At 33.5% G+C, this 23,354-nt stretch overlaps 1 protein-coding gene across 8 annotated transcripts in view; it reads left to right on the top strand.

The window, feature by feature from the left end:
• LOC145295825 (thrombospondin-1-like) overlaps nucleotides 1-23,354 on the top strand; it is a 520,485-nt gene that overhangs the window by 74,857 nt on the left and 422,274 nt on the right. For 2 of the 8 annotated variants that reach the window (XM_080141528.1, XM_080141525.1), the window contains exon 2: nucleotides 1,173-1,211. The exons of the other annotated variants lie outside the window; for them this stretch is intronic. The gene's annotated coding sequence lies outside the window, so the exon portion shown is untranslated. The remainder of the gene's footprint in view (nucleotides 1-1,172; nucleotides 1,212-23,354) is intronic. 8 annotated transcript variants of the gene reach the window in all.

Genomic DNA, 23,354 nt, shown 5'->3' with positions numbered 1-23,354 from the left:
AATGGGATTTAAAAAATGTTCACAAAGGTGTCCAAAATAAGTTCCAAAATAATATTACATTATAATATATAATAAAATTATACGAGTTTCTTATTGAATTTGTAAACAGTTGCCATATTCTTCGCTATAAACTAAAAACTTCTACTGAAACCTGCATTATTTTATGATATTTATTTTATTTTTGAACATATTTTGAACGGCATTTTTATTTAGTAATACACCTATATAACCATATGTTTTACTGTTTTTCCTTTACATTTGTAAAACTCAATCATGTTGTGCAAAACCAAGAAAAAAACTAAATTTTCTTTACAAAGCAACCAAACTAAGCATCATGGTTATTTAGAGATGTAAAGAACATAAAGATTTTTCAAAAATGATTGAACATGTAAACGGTTGATGTAAAAAACAAAACAACCAAACTAAACATCATAAATAAATATTTGAAGACATGAAGAACTTGAAACGCAATTTTTTTTCAATATTATTCGGTATTTAAAAATAAAAACGAGAAAAGTCATAAAACAAAAGAACAAAAAACTAAACTAAATCTTTGATTATACAAAGAGTAGAAACTTCTTTAAATAACTATCCGATCTTTACATACTTGACATAACGATGCCTATGTTAACGGGCGGCAATCCGATTAGCCTGCAAGGCAAGAAAATACAGTCTTTTCTGTCCGGAATGCAATAGGGACACTGAAGCTCGCTAAGCAGCTTAGAACATCAAACGCCTGAAACCTGTCAGCCGCTCCCGGAGTTAGAACCGTCGCACGCTGATGTAACTCGGGATTTGGTGAATATAGTGAACCGGTTGTTCGATTCCACCCGGTTCTCTTGCCTTCTTTTATTACGATTTGTGTTGGAGGGTGCATCCGGGTGGCTATGACATTCACATTTTTGTTCCTTTGTAAGCAGCTGTTTAACGACATCACGCACCTGAAATATATACCAGCGAATAGGACAGATAGGCGGATACCACATATTTATAAAACAATCTAACATTGTAACAGTTGCTTTTAGCGTTGTCCGTTTTACAACATATATCTTTTGTTTGTTTAATGTTGAAAAGAAAACACTGCTATAAATGATTAATTGTATGCTTTGAATAAAACCAGTATTCATTTCTCTGATCGCGAAGCTTAAACTCCATTTTTTTTTCTTTCTTAGCAAGCCCAATCATCACCAGCAACCCGTTTATTAATGTGTGTAAGTAAATCATTTGTTTATATGTCAGAGTTTGTCAATCTCACATTATGACATTTATCCCACTTGGCCTTTGGAAATTTCATTGCAATAGTTCAAGCTGGAAAAGCAAGACGTCCAACTTTTTGACTCACATAAAGCACAGGCTAAATCGACACAGAAGAGCACCAGTTTTGATAACCGTCGCAATGACATATTGTTTTATTTTACTTCGGTCGACGTGCTCGAAAACCGAGGAACACCTTCCTGTCGCGAACCCTTGATATGAAACGCATTCGAACATTCAAATATTCTATTACAGTTCTCTTTTATCTTTCAAATGTTGAGGTAACAAAAAGTTGAAAATATTAATTTCCCTCTCACTTATTGAACTATATCATAATATGTCTTTCTTTTAGTTTCTTGGTGTTACTGAATTCCAGGACAAGAATTCATATAGTCTGGTTTTAAAGCTTAGTGTTGCTGCTATAAGAGTCTTCTTTAACACTTTCTTTATCTGCATACTATCTCGTGCAGTGAAAGACCTGGAAAAGGAGTACATATTTGCTACTATTTTGGACGACTCCCTGTTTGACCTGAACTGACTCAATGCTAAGGCCAAAACCTTTCTAAAAAAGTTATCTTGACCGACTCCTGTGCTTTAGTAGCACACGTTGAATCTCTTCATCAGTTGATGCTAAGCCGCTATTAAAAAGCCTCAACACTGGCCTCTCAATCAGCCTTCGTAAAACTTATATGTTTTGCTGACTTGCACCAGAAACAAATCCTCGCCCAGGCTATTGTCTTTGACAACACTCAACTGAAGATGTGGAACGCTTCTATTATCTAGGAAGCACCATCTCTTCTAATGACACTATGGACAGATAGATCGATGCATATATCAACAAAGTCAACCAAGCTTTATTAATACACCGAAACATTACAGTTCTCAGCAAGCACAACATACGTTTGAGCACAACACTAAAAGTGTACAATGCAGTGGTCTTCGCCTCCGTCTTCTATGGATGCCAGGGTGCTTGTTATATAGAGAAAGAGAAAAGAAAGACAACCTCTCTCCAACAGAAGAAACCTTGCAAGCCTGTTTTTGTTTTATCGTTACTTCTATAAATAGTGCTCGTCTGATCTCCAATCTCTGGTCCCCCTTCGTCAGTCTTTCACGAGAAACACCCGTCTAGCTAAAACCACTATCAATAATTTTCCCCACTCTTTATCTGTGCCGAAATGAAAATGTAGATTCCATGAACAAAACTTCTTTCTTAGAAGTTCACGCCGGTGGAACTCTCTTCCGTTTCCAACCTGACTACAACTTGGATGTCTTCAAGTCCAACATAAACAAATTTCTGATAAACCGCCCCCTTAAGTAATCCACTTTATAAAATCTCCATTACTAACGATTACTACGATATTATCCCATTGATTACTGTGCACGCAATAATCCTTATCCCCGAGTGGCTTCCAGGCCATGATAAGTGGCGACTTCCATGTAAAAAAAATCATGTTTGCCCCCCCCCCAAATAAACGCTTTAATTATACAGTCAATCTACAATGGTGCGAACTTAAACCAAAGAAATTGGAGGACTCTGTCAGTGATCAATCAAACTAGCTGGGTAACGTCCACAACGCTACTGTCACCTCACTGCCTCTAGAGAGCAGCCCCGCAGAGTATCAACAGAAGTGATACAACGGACATTCGATATGATAACTCTGACAGATCCTGCGCTTCAAGCCTGGTTGTAGCACAGTCACCTCTGAGAACACAGATGAGTTTCTAAAAGGCAACGAAAACTAAGAAACATCACTTTAAAAAAATTGCCCCAATTTCTTTATAAGCCAGCGTAGCGTAGCCGTATCGAACGGGCCTTTATTTGGACTTATAATTCTACATTTTAATTATTTAGTTAAGGTTTAATAGTATACGGAGTATCCTAATATCAAGCTGTTCTGACAACAAACGTCTGTGCAGAGAAACATGTCGGGTCTATCTTCAGAATCATTCTTTGAACTTGTAACATATGTCTATGGACGCCTGGCGCGAGAGCAAACACTATAATATTAATGTACACTCTTTGAATAGAACAGATGTTCTACTTTTAGCCTAGCACGAAGACCAAGAAAATGCCGTTTAGTTCTGAGTTTGAAGCAACAAAAATATTAGATTATCTTTTAATTATTCGTATTATTTGGATTCATTGGACTACTGTTCTCATATTGAGTTTGATTTTCTCAACGTTTCGGTCGATGTAACCTCCGACCTTCTTCAGGTGTATCTTGTCGAACTCAAAAATGTTTCTGTCCAACTCGGGAATTTCGACGGAATTTCGAGCTGGACCCTTTATTTATTTCACGAGGGTAGCGTGCTCTTCCGTCAGCCATGACTGGATAGATAAACGTCATATCTTTTAATTATTTTTTATTTGTTTATTATTTGTTTTGCATCTTTGACGACTAGGCAATCCCATTTTTTTAGAAAAAGATGGGGGATGATAGCTTACGTAAAAACATAATATTGGCCTTAGTCTTTTTTTTTTTACTATATAGTGTATTCATATTGCAATGCTTAATCAAAACGCGGATTCCATGAACAAAGCTTCTTTCTTAGAACTGCACGCCTGTGGAACTCTGTTCCGTCTGCCTGCTTCCCTCCGGACTACAACTTGGATGTCTTCAAGTCCAATGTTAACAAATTCCTAATGAACCGCCCCCTTAAGTAAACACTTCAGCAAATCTCCTCACTAACTTAATGTACTTGCAATAACCCTTATCCCTGAGTGGCTTCCGGGCCTTGATAAGTGGTGATCACTGTGTAAAAAAAAAATAAATAAATAAAAAAATAATCGTACAAGCATCGGATGAATGTTAAACTAATGGACTGCATGCAATATTAATACATGCATCATGCGAAACAATATTAAAATATTTACCAAATGCTTAATGTAAAATAATTTAAAATTTATTTTTTAACAAAATAGTAAATTTAGTTAAAAATTCATAATTCATCATTTGACAAAATATGAACATGAGATTTTTATTTATTTTATTTTTATTTAACGACCACATTTTAAAAGCCTCCGCTATCATGATGTTTCATCGAATATCCCGCTGGTTTGCGAGTTAGATAGCAGGATCAATTATATATTTCACATGTCTACATTTTAGATTTATTGTCAGTAAATTTACAAGACATGCAATCACAGGAAATATGCATGTATCTTCAAACATAAAAGTGTACCTTTTTTCTGTATTTTTATTTTAAGAATTGCAATTATTTCTAAAAAAATTTAAATGAGGAACTCATTGGTGTTCATCGTTTATCTTCTAACAACAAATATGTAAAAATTAATCTGCCACTATATATATATATATATATGTGTGTGTGTGTGTGTGTGTGTGTGTGCGTATGCATATGTATATATATATATGTGTGTGTATATATAAGTATATATATGCATATGTATATATATATTCATATAAATATATATATATATATTTATATATATAAATACATATACATAAATATATATATATATATAAATACATATATAAATATATATATGTGTGTGTGAGCATGTGTGTGTATGCATATGTATATATATATATGTGTGTATATATATGTGTATATATATGCATATGTATATATATATTTATATACATATATATATTTATATATATAAATACATATAAATAAATATATATATAAATACATATATAAATGTATATATATATTTGTGTGTGTGCATGTGTGTGCATGCATATGTATATATATGTGTGTATATATATATGTATATATATGCATATGTATATATATATATTTATATATATACATATATATATAAATACATATACATAAATATATATATAAATACATATATAAATATATATGTGTGTGTGTGTTTGTGTGTGCGTGTGTTATTGCCACTTCCCTAGATTTTGATCTCTGACACAACAACTAAGTTGCTTGGAAATACACAGAGCTGATTTGTTTATCGTTGTGAATGCTTTGTGCAGCGCCAACCACACTTAATGGTAAACTGCTAATCTCTGTCGGCGCAATGGCTGCCACAGGAAATAACAGACAGTAAACCTCCTACTCCTACTAGGTGCCTGTATTCCAGTGAATTAAAACGCGCTTATAAGTACCAACTGGAAAATTTCTATTTTACCGGCACGATACATACAAACGGTCACTCCTCTGGTACTGGCCAGACTAAGTTTTGCTTAACTTCTGGTGATCTGGCGAGAAACCGTGTGTGAATGTGATTCTACCATATATATATATATATATATATATATATATATATATATATATATATATATATATATATAGTCTTTGAAGTTTTTAACATTTGAAATCACACAAAAAATTATTTTTTATCATTCATTAAAAAAAACATCTAGTCAGTAAGTCATTTAATCACCTGCAATCACTGCATCAACTCTCAAATTTACTATAATACCAATTTTTATATTTTTTAAGGGATCATCAGTTGTTTACCATGAAACACTGTTTCGGGGATTTAAAAACAAAACAGTGTATTACATCATGGCTCCCCAGCAGTGTTGATCAAACACCACCACCCTTAATCTTAGGAAGAAGACTAGTTACAAAATTTTTTTTTCCCAATTTCCTATTCTTAATTGTAATTACTAACCTTTTCATAGTATAAAAATGAATTTCTTACCTGTGCGATTCATCAATTTCCACATTTAAAATGGATACATTTTTTAATTTTTTAATTTATCAGTCTTGTATTTATAAGATTTGGATTAATCCATTTAACTACTTATCACCCCCACTATAGTTAGTAGTTTGTATATTTACATTCTTATTTATTTAAAATTAGATATATAAAGGTTAAAAATATTTTATTTTTTACATATATACATTTTTTTTTTTTTTTATTTATTTATTTTTTTATTTTTTTTTATTTTATTTTTTTTTTAACTATATAAATTTATTATATGTAATTATAAATACATTTATACATTGCTAATATAGTTTTGGATTTCCTTTATCAATATAATCTGGTTTATCTTAAACGATTCAAAAGCATCAGGATAACGAACAAATGCTTTATTTAACTGTTTAAATATTTTATTTTTATCTCCACCTTGTTTTATCATCCTTATTACTAAGCTAGAAACTGGTGGTATAAAATCTGTTAATTTTAGAGTAACGCGAGCTATTCTCAAAAACTCTGACATAATGGTTCCATAAAACACAAAAACGGGGCAGGTGCTATCCTTATGGGGCATACGTACTATTTTAAAGGGGAAAGCGTTTCTTTTATCAAATATTTTATAAAGAAAAATTCCATCCTCAATTTTTATATCTAAATCCAGAAATGTAGCCTGTTGTCCTCTATGTTCATATATATATATATATAGTAGCGTTCGTGTGTGTGTTTGTCTGTGTGTACAACTCCCAATGATCAAAGAAATATAAAGGTCATATGTGTGTACACCTCTCCTGGTTAAGAAATATTAATGACCATGATAGGATACTTCTGTCAAAAGAGACATTATATTTTATACGTAATTTCTATATATAACATTCTTCAAACCACATCTACATTGATTGTGTTACAGTCATTAGCATATCACATTAAATCAAATCTATTTAAATAATTAGCTCGATGATATTAATTATTCGACATAATAGCTTCGTTTCAACTGTACTAATTAAAAAGGATTTAATTATTTAGTTTATTTAAATTTCAATTTATATTTGATTTAACTTATTTTATCTAAAATCTGAAACCGTTTAATTTTAAAACCAGAAAACCGAAGGGGAAATAACTGTGATAGTTTAATTAAAAATTGTTTTAATCGGGGCACATTATTAAATCTTTTCTGTAATAGATTTGTTTTCATTTTGAAATATTTTTCTAAGCTGAATTATTTTTTCTAGTTTTAATTCGGAGGAAATTTTTTTTCTTTAATTCTTAATTTTTATTTGATTTGTTACAGAAAAATAATTAAAACTAATGTCCTCATTTATTTACATCCCTACGAGGGCAGAGTTAGTCAGACACAGGGCCAATATTCCATGTGAGCAAAATTCATCATCCCATACATTATCTGCTCCTTTTTTTGTTTATAAAATTTAATCGTTGTTGTCCAGGATTTATTATAATAATTATACCATAGCAAGTGTGTTTAACTGCCTGCGAAACAGATTTTCTTTATAATTTATTTTATATCTTAAATTTAAAATAGTCAATTTTTACGACATGACCCAGCATCGTGTAACTTCTATAAAAAATTAAGACCTACTTTTTTGGAGTCTAATACATTTAAACAGTCTTTATAAATAATATGAAAGAAGAAATTAAAAAAAAAGAAAATTAACATTTTAGCGTGGAGGATCACTTTTCTATATAAATTTAACATAAAATGAGTAACGACTTTTTGGCCACAAGGCGTTCATCGAGACATGTCATCTCTAGCATTTTTTCAAGTTTGGCGATCAAGGGGGGGGGCAAAACATGACAAATACAATTTTGGGGGGTAGTGGGGTGGGAATTACATTTGAAGCATAAAATAACGATCAATTTAATTAATTTTATGAGATCATTCTGTACTTTCACCTAACAATTTTATAAACGGGATGAACCCCAAAATATGACAAATTCAATTTTGAGGGGGGGGGGGGAATTACATTAGAAATATAAAATGACAAAAAATTGCATTTAATTGTTTTTGGAATTAATTTTGGTAGATCTTTTTTTTTTGCGATCGCACTGGCATTCGCTGCTATTTTTATTGAAACAAAAGTTGTAATGATTTATTTTTAATTATCTTTTTTGGTGGGGTTCTGTCCAGTGCTCAATATCCGGAGAATAGTTTCTTCTCTTTGTAGCCCTTCTGCCGAAATATCTGGTGGAGAGGGTATCACGTACTTTTTTATTGGGGGGGGGGCGATTACGTTTACATGTTTTCATCCGTTCTTTTATTTTTGTTGTGGGGGTATCCACGTTGCCCATGATGAAAAAAATTAGCATACAGGTTTGTTTCAAACGGAATTTCATGTCAACCCAGGCAACGCTGGGTACCCATGCTAGTATATATATATATATATATACATTTGTCTTTACATAAGCAGTAGTTTGTTGCTACACAGTCATGAGCATGTTTCAGTCTACCAGTATTTACCAACTAGAGACCTCATCAGGCAACAACCCTTATTTCCGAAAACGGAATTAAAAAATCTCATGATCATGACTGTGTAGCAACAAACTACTGCTTATGTAAAGACAAATGTAACTTGCTCTACTTTTGTATTGAGCACTCTCGTATGAACTCGTTATATTTCACTGGTTACCCTACCTTTGAAAAATAGCAACCTCAAATATATAAGTGCATTATTCTCTCATTATTGCAACATATATATATATATAGCCATCTGGATAAAGTATGCTTTCTTTATTGTGGCGCTTGAATCCGTTTTTATCAGTTCTTTTCTCGGGACGATAGCTAGAACATTTCATTTGAGCAGGACATTTAAAGTAATTAAATATTTACCATGTTATCTTTATTTTATGGATATCCATATTTCTTAAATAAAATTTGTTTGTGTGTGTGCCATCCACGCAGACAGTGAATGCCCCAATTTATTACGACTTCAAATCATGGAATATACGAGGGTTGTTCCAAAAGTAAAGGCTCCTATTTTTAACTCAAAAAATTGAACAGCAACGATGACGATAGTGGTACCATGAAAATGAGCGACTTTTTGTACTCCGAAATTTATTTTTGCTTTTCTACATTGCCACCATCGTTCTCAATGTACTCTTGCCAGGAATTCAATGACGCATCTCTGTTCCTGATGTTGTCCAGGGGTTGCTTTCTTAGAGTCTTACACTGTCAATTTCTGCAACAGAGAAATGAAACATTCTTCTTTTTCTTTTTACACGGTGGTCACCACTTATCAAGCCCCGGAAGCCACTCAGGAATAAGGGTTATTGCAAGTACAGTACGTTAGTGTGGAGATTTAATGAAGTGTTTACTTAAGGGGGCGGTTCATCAGGAATTTGTTTACGTTGGACTTGAAGACATCCAGGTTGTAGTCAGGTGGGAAGCAGGCAGACGGAACAGAGTTCCACAGGCGAGTCATGAATGTATCATGGCAATCATCATAATGCAATTTGCAATCCCCTCTTGTTCATTCGGACGGGAAAAAATCAGGAGGCATTACTTATTGAACCTTATTCGTATATTTACTAAATTTTTACTCTTTCTACATGATCAAACCAACCAATCAGCGCCAAAATTCGAATATGCGTCGGCGATTATCGAGAAAGTTTTCATAGATCAACCATAATTTTAATTTGATAAAGTATACAAACATATAATTCCGAAAGTATATTCCGTCAAGTAATATGAACCATGTCTGCGTGTTTACTATATATAAATTAAAAAATAATAATAAAAGTCATCTATTTTTATGTTAGACCAGAATTAGACTAAGTGATCGGAAATACAATTCGTATGTTTTGGGGTCAAATCTATGTTGTTTCCTGATGGTGTTTTCATGCGAGACGGTCATTAAGTAAAACGAGGTCAACGAGTACGTTTTATGAGGACATACAAAGATGCGTCGTAACGCGAGATTAAAATATGAAAAAAAGATAGTCGATCCCTTTTCTGTAAATTGTGGCCATATGAAAGTTTTGATGACGAAATTTCCCCCTCGTTTCTCGTTATTTAAAAGTTACCAAAGCAGGAAGTTGAAATTTCCGGTATCTAATCTATTTTTTATTTAAACTCGTTTCGCTACAATCACTGCCAATAATTTTTCTTTTGCTCTGTAAAATTAAACGAGACTTGTACGATCAAAGTTCCTTCCCAAGATCTTACCGACTATAAAACACAATACGAGGAAGTTGCTTCTCGGCGGACTACAACATAGTTAATTTTTTTGGCAAACAATCCTCTTAACTAATCAAATTATGCCCAGTTAAAACCATTGTTACAAATACTTTCGGTGTTTTTATCACCATCCACGCGAAAAGCTCATTAAACTTTATCCTCGAATGACCTTTAGACCTTGATAATCAGCGACTCCTTGGTAAAACAAATATCGCTTATGTTCCCACATTAATAGTTGGCTGGTGATTGCTCGAGATAAAGTGAATTTGTTTTATATATCGAATGAAGAAAGCACTAACCAGACCTCCACTGGATAATATTTAAGTGACAATAAGGTTTCTCTGGTGTTCTAATACCATCCGTGCTACACCACTATAGGTCTGAAGAATGTGATCTTTCCTCAGCCTTTCCACCATCTGAAACCTTTTTGCAGTCACTTACCGTAGTACAAACCTATGTTGGTGGTTGTCTTTTTTTTTATAAAAGATAATTATTTGCACTCACTAGTTCTCGCATAGGTTATCATGAGAGATTATTCACTGACAATAACCAGCGGTGTTCCCTAGAGTCTGGGTAACAATAAGTCTTCCTAGGTTTCCAGTAGTCATTACCTCTTTCGATAACCTTTGCAAATGAATTTACATTATCGCAAGAGTCGCTGGTGATTGATTTCTCGCTGGCAATTAGGTAGAAATCCAAGTCCTCTTCGTTTTCATCCAGTGGAGGTCTGATTAGTGCTTTTTTCATTCGATTTTTCCATCCTCTTTGACTCTTTTACTATTTGGCATGTCACCAATCTATGCAGACACCAACACTTTAAGAAGGGGGGATAGAAATAGTTAGCATTTAATTTTGCGATTTCAGTTTTCTTAGTTCCATATAATGTTCCTTTCTATCTTTTGGTTTTACTTCTGTTGCACGTTTCAATATGGCCGTTTAGTGTAGCTCATGTGGATTAGTTTCTGCATTCGAGGATTTTCCTGAAAATTTCAGCTGTTTTCAGCATTATTGTCTCTTATCTAGTCTCATCTTACCTAGTTCATCTTGATTCAGATATCTCTTGGCCTTTTTTCCATATTTATTGGGATTGTTTTTTGCACTACTCTTATTATTAGTAGTAGTAACAATAGCAGCAGCAGCAGCAGCAGCAGTAGTAGTAGTAGTAGTAGTAGTAGTAGTAGTAGTAGTAGTAGTAGTAGATTTTACGAGGATTTTTGAATACTAAACGATAATCAAGGAGAAAGCGATATGAACTTTCACCTCAGATCATCATCATCACCATCATCATCATCAGTAACACTCAGCTTTAGTTGTAGAAAGAGGATATTACCCACCGTACGCACATGCACACAGTATTATATATTTCATTTTCGTACAGATTTAATAACGAATGATTGTGAATCGTAATGCACAAATGATCATTTTAAAAAATGAAGAGTTCTGATGTTTGCGTTCTGCTTCGATTGAAATCATCATTGTGTGATCGTATTTTTGTTCAATGTCTGTTGTATGCTTAGCGGCAAGACTTGATTTGATCAAATAACGAAATATGAATGGAATCTTGTTAATCGGAATATGAAACAAAATTTAGTTGAACTCAACGTAGCGCAGCCTCGTTTTGAAACAAACCGCCATATTTCTATCGTTTTTGTTAAAATGCTGGTTTTGGAAGCAAAAGAAATAACAGAAATTATATGACAACAGGAACAACAGAAACACGGTTTATTCGCGATTCAAAATAAGAAAATCGAAGCTCTTGAGACAATGTTTATTGAATAAATTTGTGCATGACAGCCGCAAAACTGCATTAAGCGAAACTATATCGAAGGGGTTGACACATCATGTACAGATTTGATTAGATTCGACCATGCATCACTGGGGAGGGACTCTGTCCGTCAGTTATCGTATGGTTGTGCTTCAAGTTGAAATAACATTTAATTCCCAAAACTATAATTATAAAATGATTTTACTATCGAGTTGTCACCACGTCATGGCAAAACTAGGCACGATCGTTTTTTCGTATTATTTGGATTAATTGGACTATTGTTCTAAACTTGAGTATTATTTGTACAACGTTTTGGTCGATGTAATTTCCGACTTTCTTCAGGTGTATGTCGTTATATTGGATATTAGAAAAGGAAGATCGTTTTTTTTTATGTGGGAGATATTCAGTGACCTAAAATGGGGAACTTTGTATTGGAAAAAAATAAAATTCGAATAAGTCAAGAAATATATCTCCTTTTGTGACCGAGGACGCAACAAATACTACACTAATTCTAGCCTGAAACAATAACATCCGATTTATGAAAAAAAAGATTGAAATAAAATAATCTCTGTTAGTGCGTAACATCCCTATTTTTGTGTTAGCTCGATTAGCCAAAATTTTTAATCGCGTAAATATGAGGCACTACTACTACTGCCATTACTACTATACTAGTTCTACTATCATTACTACTATACTAGTTCTACTGCCATTACTACTATACTAGTTCTACTGCCATTACTACTATACTAGTCCTACTGCTATTGCTACTAATATGAATGTTGTTATGTCTAAACGTGTTTTCATTGACCACACAATATTTCTAGATATAAATAACAATTCCAAATGGAGTTTAAATATTCTAAAGACTCTTTACATGCAACACAAAACGGCATCAGATTAATATTCTGTTTTGAAACTTTTAGAATACAGATAAAAATGGGTTATTCATTCCATTTTAAAAAAGTATAAAACATTTATATCAAATCCAATTCAATGTTATATCATGATGTCATGAGATTAAAATTAACAAAAAATTGTAAAATCTTTCCCAAATCTATTTTATCCAATATTATACAATTTTATCCAATATTATGCAATGTTATCCAATATTATGAAATGTTATCCAATATTATGCAATGTTATGAATTAATATACACTGTTATTCAATAATATAGAATGTTGTTCAATAGTATACAATTTTATTTAATATAATACAATTTTATTCTATAATATACAATGTCATACAATATTATACAATGTTATGAATTAATATAGAATTTTATTAAATATTATACAATTTTATTCAATATTATACACTTTTATTCAGTATTATACTATTTTATTCAATAATATGCAATAATTCTCAATATTATACAATGTTGTAGAATAATATACAATATTACTCAACATTATACAATGTTGTAGAATACATGTTATATGAATTTATTTTAATTAAATCATCTCAAAACCATGTTATCTAATATCAAATATTAGACAACGTATATAATTTGATACAACCTTACTCAATATTAGATAATGTTATACAACGATATGCAATATCATACAGCGGTAGTTACTATTATAAACGGTACGCAACGTTATACGCCAATATTATACTAGTTACTAAATATTATAAAATGATTATACAACGTTTTTGCAATATCATTCAATGAAAGTTTTACATTGTTATACAAGGTTATCCAATAGGACACATCATCAAATATTATGCAATGCTATATGACGTCATCATATAATATACAACGATATAGAACGTTATATTATACTGTACAAAGTTATAATACGATATATTACGTTACACAACATTATACAATATTATATAACATACACCACGGCCCAACATTGCACGATATTATACAGAGTTATACAATTCTATATAATGTTATAGAACGTTATCAATTATACAGTGTTATGTACTGTTATCCAATATGATACAATGTTATAAAACGTTATATCATGGTATATAACGTTAACCAGTTATAAGTGTACAATTTCTTTACAATACTGTACAATGTTTTATAATGTTACTCACTATCCTCAATATTATCCAAGGATATAGACTGTGATATAACGTTATGCAATGCTGTAGAATAAATAAAATATTCGAATATTGAGCTGTAAATCGTTCAACTTTTAATATATACGGCGAATATCATCTTTCTTAAATTAATAGAGTTCGAATAATATATTCGCCTTAATAATTCAATCCTATGTTTCCTAATGTTGAAAAATTCTTTGGGTCGATTAACAAGTTTAAAATGCTGGAATATTGGTGCCTATATGCAATTTCAATAATTCTTCTGCAGAAATTTAAGTGTGCTTTGTCAAGACAAAATGATTTTTCGATCATGCTTCTTTAAGGCGATTTCCTCGTACTCGTTATTAGGGCGCGGACAACAGAATATTATTTTCATTGTTTTGACTCTCGAGGGTGTATCCGTTGATATCTTATGTGCTTTTATATAGAGTGATGTGCTTCTCGGTTGATTAACTGTGTCTAACTGTGTCGGATATATACTGGAGAGTCAGAACAATGAAAAGAATATTCTGTTGTCATAGCCCTAATCATTATATTATAGAATTACTAATCTCATCTTTTCGTTTAGAAAAAAAACTTTACTGCTTCTCTGGAAATGCTTAGACAAGAGTTTGTCATCTGATTGGTTACGCTTTCTGCTTCCAACTTTCTGCTTCTAACTGAGTGTTTGCTTTTGACACATTTTTGATTACTGTAGATCACGTGACACACTTTGGCAGAAACTTTGGCAGAAATTCAAGATCTTGACAAATCCTTTGTATTTGACTTTTGTATTAATCTACCCAGTTCAAAACAACGAGTATTTAAGAAATAAATAAAAAAAGAAAGAAGGAAAGAAAGAAGGTAAAAAGAGCGTAAATGAGTGAGGAAATAGATGACCCCATCTGTTTTTCTTTGTTTGTTTGTTTGTTTTTTTTTTTGTTTTTTGTTTGTTTGTTTTTTCATAAGTAGAACATCGCATCCGTCACAATTAGAATACTATACCGCATTGGTTTATAAAGAATAAAACAACGAATAATTTATTATAGTAATAAGTAGAACAGTATTAAGAAAGTCATCTGCATTGTTGAAGAGTTGAACGTTTTTGTTATTTCGCCCCAAACAAGGCACAGATCAACTTTGTTGGACCAGATTTGCAGGGATACTATTTATCGAGTTGGACAGCGAGATATCTGTTCACATTACACTTGAATTTGCGCATGTCAGTACAGTCAGGAAAGCAGAAGCCCGGGAGGAAATTCCAAAGTGAAGCAGAAGCCGAGGGGAAAAGCTATTCGAGTAGAAAGCTTCATAGCATCTAGAGATTTCTACAGTTTAGAAATGGGATTTTGTTGCTTGTCGGGTTTGTCGAAGTTATTGTCGTCGAGGGAGCACTAATCCTTGGAGTCTATCATATCACTTGCCATTGAAATAATTGTTGTTTTGACGTTTGTGGCTACTGTAACTGAATACCGTAAAGCTGAGTTTGTGGAGACTTAATCTCGAAGTGATTCCTACGAATACTAAAAAGCCAATGATTATAATTGCTATGCTCTTTCCTTCTCCGCTCCGTTGTGCTTCGTTTTTCTCTTCAATCCTGAAAGGAATGAACTTTTAACATGGACATGTGAAGTCCAAAATTCTTTTCAACCAATCTTTCCAAATTCAAACAGTAACACATACATGCGAATGTAATAAATCCGATAAGAAACTCCAATAAAGCAAGGAGTCAGACATCTAAAATAAGACAGGTTCACCTTGCCGAACGAAAGAAACGCAAGATGCTATTCTTCATAAAGCACCTCGTGCGCTTTGAGGACCAAGGTGGCAAGGCGAAATGACTCAATGATTTACATACTAGCTTCATCGGCACATGTACATTTCACACGCACTAACAAAAACAAGATAATTAACCCACATACACAATGCCACGCTGCCAAATACTCACATACGTATTAGCTTACGACTACTACGCGTTCCATTTTCTTTACAAAAAATTACTATAGTACTCTGAAAAGTTACTAACGTGAAAATAACATTTTTATTCTTATATATTTTATCAAATGTTTTGTTTTAATTTTTTTTTCAAGTTCGCTAATTTTTTTTATGTTTTAAGTAGAATTTGCTATCTAGTGACCATTTGATTATTTCAATGTTATTTTAATATGCATGTTCTATATAAATCGTTCATTTTCTTCCCTTGCTAAAACATAACTTTTATACCACAATATAAATTAAATGTCGGTGTGGCACTTGGCAATGCATAAAGACGCTTTAATATAGACTTTATCAAGATTAGACACAACGCCATCATTTCATCGGTTTGTAAAGAATTTCAATTTTTCGGTTATGAACCCAATTTTTCGCTTATTAACCCGACTGCTAAAAGAGATGAGAAGAATCAAAAGTTTAATGGACGGATTCACAAAAAGGGATAAAAATATTCAAAACGTTCCTTTCAAACTTACATATTTGCATCAGATTGTCGACATTTTTATGGAAACATCTTCAGACTAAGCATGAAATCGTTGGACATAAAGAAGTAAAAAGTACTACTTCCATGTCAAAAACTAATCAACAATGAGTATTGCATGGCTGGATTATAACCAAGAAAGCAGCAGTTTTTTCTTCTTTGTCAGGAACATCGCTTTTGAAATGTGAAAACTAAAAATCTTAATAAGGGAAGCGAAAATAAATTATGAGCTGCGTTCCAAAATTAATGGATCCTTTTTTTCTGTCTGAATGGATCAAGTTTATTGTAAATTGTGTTGTTATGATGACTGAACTCATGCATTTATGATCTGAAATTTTCATTACTCTCTTGCAGATATTGACAGTGTAAGACTGGATTTGCGTTAGAAGTATCGATGCGTCATTGAATTCATGGCAAAATTGAATTGCGAATGGTCGTAGAAAAATAAATTCGAGAGAATAAAATGTCGTTCGTTTTAATGGAACTACTCCAGTCTTTGTAGCTCTTCGATTTTTTTAGCTGAAAAATTGAAGACTTTCGGAAAACCATCGTATGACAAAGCGCGTACTGGACGCCCATGCACAATTATCGGTCATTGCTAGGATAATTGCTTTGGGAATGGGGGTCACTATGTCAAAAAAATAAATTCTGGAGTATAAAGGTCTTACGGTTCAATGGTACGACTCAGGTTTTCGTAGATCTCCAATATTTTAAGTTTTAAAACATAGGTTATAAGTTTGGAACGGCCTACGTATTAATAATTATTAAAATACTGACATTAAGTTGCTTCAGATTCGCTCTGACAATTTGAGAGAGAGAGTTGCTTCAACAATGTCATCTGGCCCTTCCTCTCTGAACTCTTGATAATTGTTGACTATTAAAAAAGAATTACAGCTGAGTTTTTTGCTTATAATTTTTAACTTTAAAAATTTTTATAGATTTGTTTTGTTTCCGTTTTCATTAAATGCTTCAAACTGTATTCTGCAAGAAATACTTGGGAATTTACTAAAGTATACACGTCAATTGTTTAACTTTTATAAACTTTTATATAAAATACTGTAAAATAATAAACTAAATAAACTTTTTACAAGGAAGTCGAAAGATTGGCCATTATTTTTTAAATTCAATTTTCACCCTGCACAAGGCACAGTCCCACTTTGACGTAGGACGCTACTATCGGGGACATAAGCTGCAGGGACATTATGCACGGAGATGAGTAGCAAGACGTCTGTTCATATTACACTTGAATTTCTGTATGTCAGTACAGTTTGAAAAGCAGAATCCCGGAATCCCGGAGTGACAAAGTCTAGCAGTTCCGGGGAATAAACTATTAGAGTAGAAGGTTTTCTTACACCTAGGGATTCTACTGTGTAGGGGTGGGATTTTGCTGCTTGTCGAGTTTGTCGGAGGTATTTATGTCGAGGGGGTACAAGTGCTTGTAGTTCGTCAGAACATTCACCGTTAAAGTATTTGTAGAACAGGCAGAGGGATGCAACATTTCGTTGATGGGGCAGAGGCTGAAACCTAGATGACAGTTCAGGACCTATCAGGTTGGCGACTCTCTTTTGAACCCTGTCTAGGATTGAGAGACTAGTAGCAGATGCACCAGCACAAATATGACAATAGTACTCCATACATGGGCGAATGGTGGCCTTATAGAGGTACAGGATACTTGCAGGCGTAAGAGGCTTTCTAGCACAGTAAAGAGAGCCCACTTTCTTCGCAGCAGCCTTGGCAATGCTCTCAATGTATCTATTCCAGTTCATATTCCCTGGCCGAGGGGTTTAAAGGAAGTACTTTCAGGTAATGTGTTTTTGCCCATTGCTATTCGTGGTAAAAAGGTTGTAATTATTGAAGGAAACAAGCTTAGTCTTGGCAGCATTGAATGTGACTATCCATTTTTATTCCCATTCCACCACAGACTGGAGGTCTTCCTCTAGTGTTTCTCCCATTTCCTTAGATATGTGTTGATTTGTTTTTCCATTTTCAGAATGGACAGAATCGTTTTAAATGTCTACGTATATTTCATTTCTACTTTTAGCACAATGTTGACGGATTCACAAATAATGATCGCTTCACTTCAGAGTTTTGTCACAAATAATAAATTTGTAATATGATTTATTTTCTTTTTCGGGATATGACTAAAATTATAATTTATTGCCGTTGCTTAGAGAATGAATTACATTGTCATGCCAAAGTGTAAAAAGCGTTTTCATTAAAATCTTTGCATTCTTCTATTGTGAAATAGTTTTGTATGTACAAAATATATTCAGTTTGTATCTTTACAACTATTTTACGATAAATGTGTTAGCATATTCAGCTATAAAGAGTGTCCACCCCAACAAAATGTCGTTCAAGTGTCGTTTATTGTCTTTTATTGGAATACTAATTACATTTTTTGCAGCAAAATGTAAACATCTATAAATAAAAATAAAAATTATCTAATATACATCATCAAATAATTTGGAATGTCTGAAAAAAAAAAAGTTGATAGGGACTCTTTACGTTGAGAAACTGTAAGTGCAGAAAGTTCGTCGAAACACATGTTGTAGAAGTACTTGTAAAACAAGCGCCATATTGGATCTGCGACTTGTTAGACAGTGCGGGACCTATTAGGTGGGAATTCTTTTTTGCACCATATCTAAGCGGGAGAGACTAATGGTCGGTTTCATTAAAAATAAATATAATTATTTTATTTCATCGGAAAATTAAATTGTATTTTTTATGATTATTTTATCGGGGAATTAACTTTTTTATTACATAGGAAAATCAATTGTTGTTATACAATGTAAAACAATGTTTTGAGCTAAATGTAAAATTGATCTTATTTGTTTATTGCGAACGAACAAATTGAGTCTGTTGCCTTGAGGATTGGCATGACTTCAAAAGTTTGTTTTGACTAAATTAATGACTTATGTACTTTCGACTCTCCATGAAAGCAATGTTAGCAAAAAGTTAAAAGTGTCAACATTATGTAAAGAAGCCGAAACAAAACAGAACAGTCACTGGATTTTACCTGATGTCTTGTGTATCTAGAATCGAAATTTTCAAGAATGTTTTCTCAATTTTAGATGCATAATACTAACTGAATTTTAATGAAAAGTATTCCTTATTGAGAAGTATGGAACGAAAACAATAGCATGAACCATTTTTTTTTATTTAACAGAATTTTCCCGCATTCTTCTATGGCCGCGACTTCTTATTTCAGCCTTACTCTAATCAAGAGTTCATAGATACAAACACTAGTTGCTTCCACTGCTGCTTCTAACAGGTTTATTCTAAGACTGAGTAAAAATGTCTTTCTGAATATTGGACGTGTTAGTTCTCCTATCCACTTTAGAATATCTGTCGGGCTCATCATTAGTCGTATCTTCCATTTGGTGCGGATTGCGAACCCACGCGACTTATTTTTCGCCATTGCTTCTGAGTTAGTTGATGGACGCCCAACTGTTGAGAGATGTCCAATCAAAAACACCTTCTCCTTAGCTTTCCTCTGTTTCTTTTGCCTTCTAACATACAATCAAATCATAACTTTGACGGGCCAGTGGTTGATCGTTTGACATGGCCAAACAGTCTAAGGGTTTTACTTTTGATTTTATCAAATAGAGATGGTAGGGAAGTAATTTGACGGAGGATGGATATTTTTTTTTGTTTTTTTTGTTTTTTCGATCAGGCGATGTCCTGTAATGAAACGCATTACATGATTTTGAAACACCTTAATGCGATTGGTTAGTTGTTTAGTTCATGTGATACAATCAATTTCATATCTATGGGGATGACATAAATTAAATACACTTTTACTTTAACACAATTTTTGATTTTAGAATGGTGCTGTGTTTTTGGAAAGCTGCCCAACCCAGCCCGATTCTGTGTTTTAATATCATCTCGTGATCACAGGAGAAAGCCAGTTCATGCCCTAAATAAATGAATTGGGTGACCTGTTTGATGGATTTACAGCCAATAGTTATGTTTAGCTTCAACTGTGATTTAGCTGTAGACATACATTTTGTTTTCTTTAGGTTTATTTCTAATCCGATCTCCTTTGCATTCTAAGCTAATACATTAACAAAAACTTTAAGTTTTTGTTAATGTATTCATTAACAAGGGCGATGTCATCAGCGTAGAAAAGGTTGGATAGGATTTGTCAACCTATAGAAAAAACTCTCTGGCAAGTCTCCTCTTTTAATCTGTCGGCCTGCGAGTGATGTATTCCAAGATTGACCCCGCGGATAATATGAAACCGGCACGGCAGGTTCAACGATTAAACAAACTTTGCACAGGCTGAAAATGACAGGTTTTGCGTTGTGAATTTTAACAAAATTTGGAGTTCATCTGTTGACTTTACTTGCAGCTTATGCCGCAGACGATGTTCGGAAAATGTTAATTAAACGCTTCACGTGAATCACGCATCTGTAGTGAAACGGTGAACAATGCAGAGAAATGGTAATACCATCGGTCTAAGTGCTAATAGAAAAGAAACTATTATTGTTCATTGTTTCTCTTCGACAAAGTTCATCTGATATTGTTCTTCATTCTTGATTCTCTACTGTATTTTGTAGATACGTCCAATATTATTTTAAAATTCCATGTTCGTCGGCACGTCTGTCACACTTAAATATAAAATAGCAGTTTTGTCAGTCTGTAAAGCTCAATATTTGAATATAATACACCAACGCATCTGCATAACAAACCCTATCTGTCCCTCAGTCTGTAACAATTAAGTTTTAAATTTATGGCGTACTGTGGTCATATTTGGGCTAGTGAACCTCTGTCTTCTTTAAGCGAACTTAACCTTTATTCTTCTCTGCACTCCTTCTCACGGACGTGATGTTGCGTATTTCATTCTTTTCTATAGTTGCTATTATTGCGGGTGTTCTTCTTATTCCCTGCGTCATTTGTTTCAGCTCGTTTGATTCGATGGTCATATGGTCTTCGTCAATTCGCTGTTTTGATGTCTCATCTTAATACAACTTTCTATTACAATAGATGCTCTCCAAGAATTGCAGGTATTTTTATTAGTCTTTTCACCCCAGGTAAGACATGTTGCTACTTCGAACGTAAGGGTCTATTTGGGATTTGTTAAGAATCGCGATGATTGTTCACATTATATTTAAACTTCTTCGTCATTTTTATTCCCTTTTATAAAGTGACTTTATGCCTTGTCTGGATTAATTCCACAAAAATGATGCCAATCCGTTTGTTATGCTTACGTTTAAATTATTTTTTTAGTTGCACCCATATCGCTTTGTTGGTGCTTCGGTCGGTCTGCCATGTTTAAAATATTAGATATTACTCAGTAAACGCGTAGATTGAGTAAACGCTTCTTAGGAATATCCAGAATCTTGTTTCGTTGTTTTTGTTTTTTTTTAAGAACGTGGTTGGATTAATCCATGTTTATCTTTGGTTAATCTCTGTCTGTGAGTGAAACGGAAAAAAAAAGGTGGAGATAAAAGGCAGATTTCGCTTTTCATTATGAAAACATTGAAGAAAGACCATCAACGATTCCTAAGAAATACTCGCCGTCGGATTTATTCAGAAATAAAAAAAATAAGAAAGAAATTTGACATTTTCATTTTCTTTTTCTTTCCTGGTCTGCAGTTAATGTAATGTCAGCCAATAAACCTGTTAACGTGTGTATGCGTACGACTCGTGCAATTCATGAACGTTTACGGCTTTAAAACTTCAAGAAAAAACGAAATGAAAAGAAGGAGATATTAATTTCTTTTGTATCACATGTCTATTTGCGTGGGAATCTCTTTCTCACGATACCTGTTTGTATGCCCCTCTTTCTCAGAGGCACAGACACGCACAGAATCTCTCTCCTTCTTTCTCTCTCTCTTTCTCTCTCTCTCTCTCTCTCTCTCGCTGTCTCTGTCTGTCTGTCTTTCTGTCTCTCTCTCTCTCTCTCTCTCTCTCTACACACACACATATATATATATATATATATATATATATATATATATATATATATATATATATATATATATATATATGTATTATTCTAGATATACAAGCGTAAAAGCAGATTAAACGACTCAATAAAATGAATGAGTCCAGCGATTAAAAAGGTTTCAGGCTGGGGATTTTAATCCTGAGCCCTCAAAATCAAGTGATTTGACCATTCCTGTAATGATCCGGTCCCTGTTGATTTTGCGGTGCGAATTTAGTTCTGTGCAGTTCGAGGAGGGCTACCATAATAGGGTTTGCCTTTACTCTTTGAGAATTATTAGGTTATTGCTAATTGCCTGAGGCGCCCTCACTGGGGAATGACGACGTGGCTGCACAGGCACTTTTTGCAGGTCAGAGTTCTTCTGACTTCTCAACCCCATTTTCCGACCCTGGTGTTTACGTTCTTGCAGTGGAAGAGAACTATTTTTTTATTCTTTTTTTTTTTTTTTTTACACAGTGATCACCTCTTATCAAGGCCCGGAAGCCACTCAGAGATAAGGGTTATTATTACGTTAGTGTGGCGATTTAATGAAGTGTTTACTTAAGGAGGCGGTTCATTAGGAATTTGTTAACGTTGGACTTGAACACATCCAAGTTGTAGTCCGGTGGGAAGCAGGCAGACGGAACAGAGTTCCACAGGCGTGCAGTTCTAAAAAAGAAGCTTTGTTCATGGAATCCGCGTTTTGATTTAGGCACAGATATAGAGTGGGGGAAATTTTTCACAGTGGATTCAGCTAGACGGGTGTTTTTCGTGAAAGATTGGCGAGGGGGGACCAGAGATTGGAGTTCAGACGAGCACCTGCCATGGAAATAACGATAAAACAAGGATAGGCTCGCAACGTCTCTTCTGTGGGAGAGAGGTTGCAGGGTAGAGAAAAGGGCATCCCCCACTTTATTTATATGTTTATTTTATTTTATTTTTTTCATTTATTTTTTAATTAGAAACGTTTGTCCGGTTGTGTGTATTAAGACCACAAGAAATGAAAAGAAGGAGATATTAATTATTATTATCGGCAAAATGAAACAAAGAAGAAAATAGGATTGGCCAGGCGAACT

Source organism: Euprymna scolopes, chromosome 16 (assembly GCF_053919585.1).
Source record: "Euprymna scolopes isolate OS-2025 chromosome 16, ASM5391958v1, whole genome shotgun sequence".
Classification (NCBI taxonomy): domain Eukaryota; kingdom Metazoa; phylum Mollusca; class Cephalopoda; order Sepiida; family Sepiolidae; genus Euprymna; species Euprymna scolopes.
This window is presented reverse-complemented; position numbering and strand designations above follow the sequence as displayed.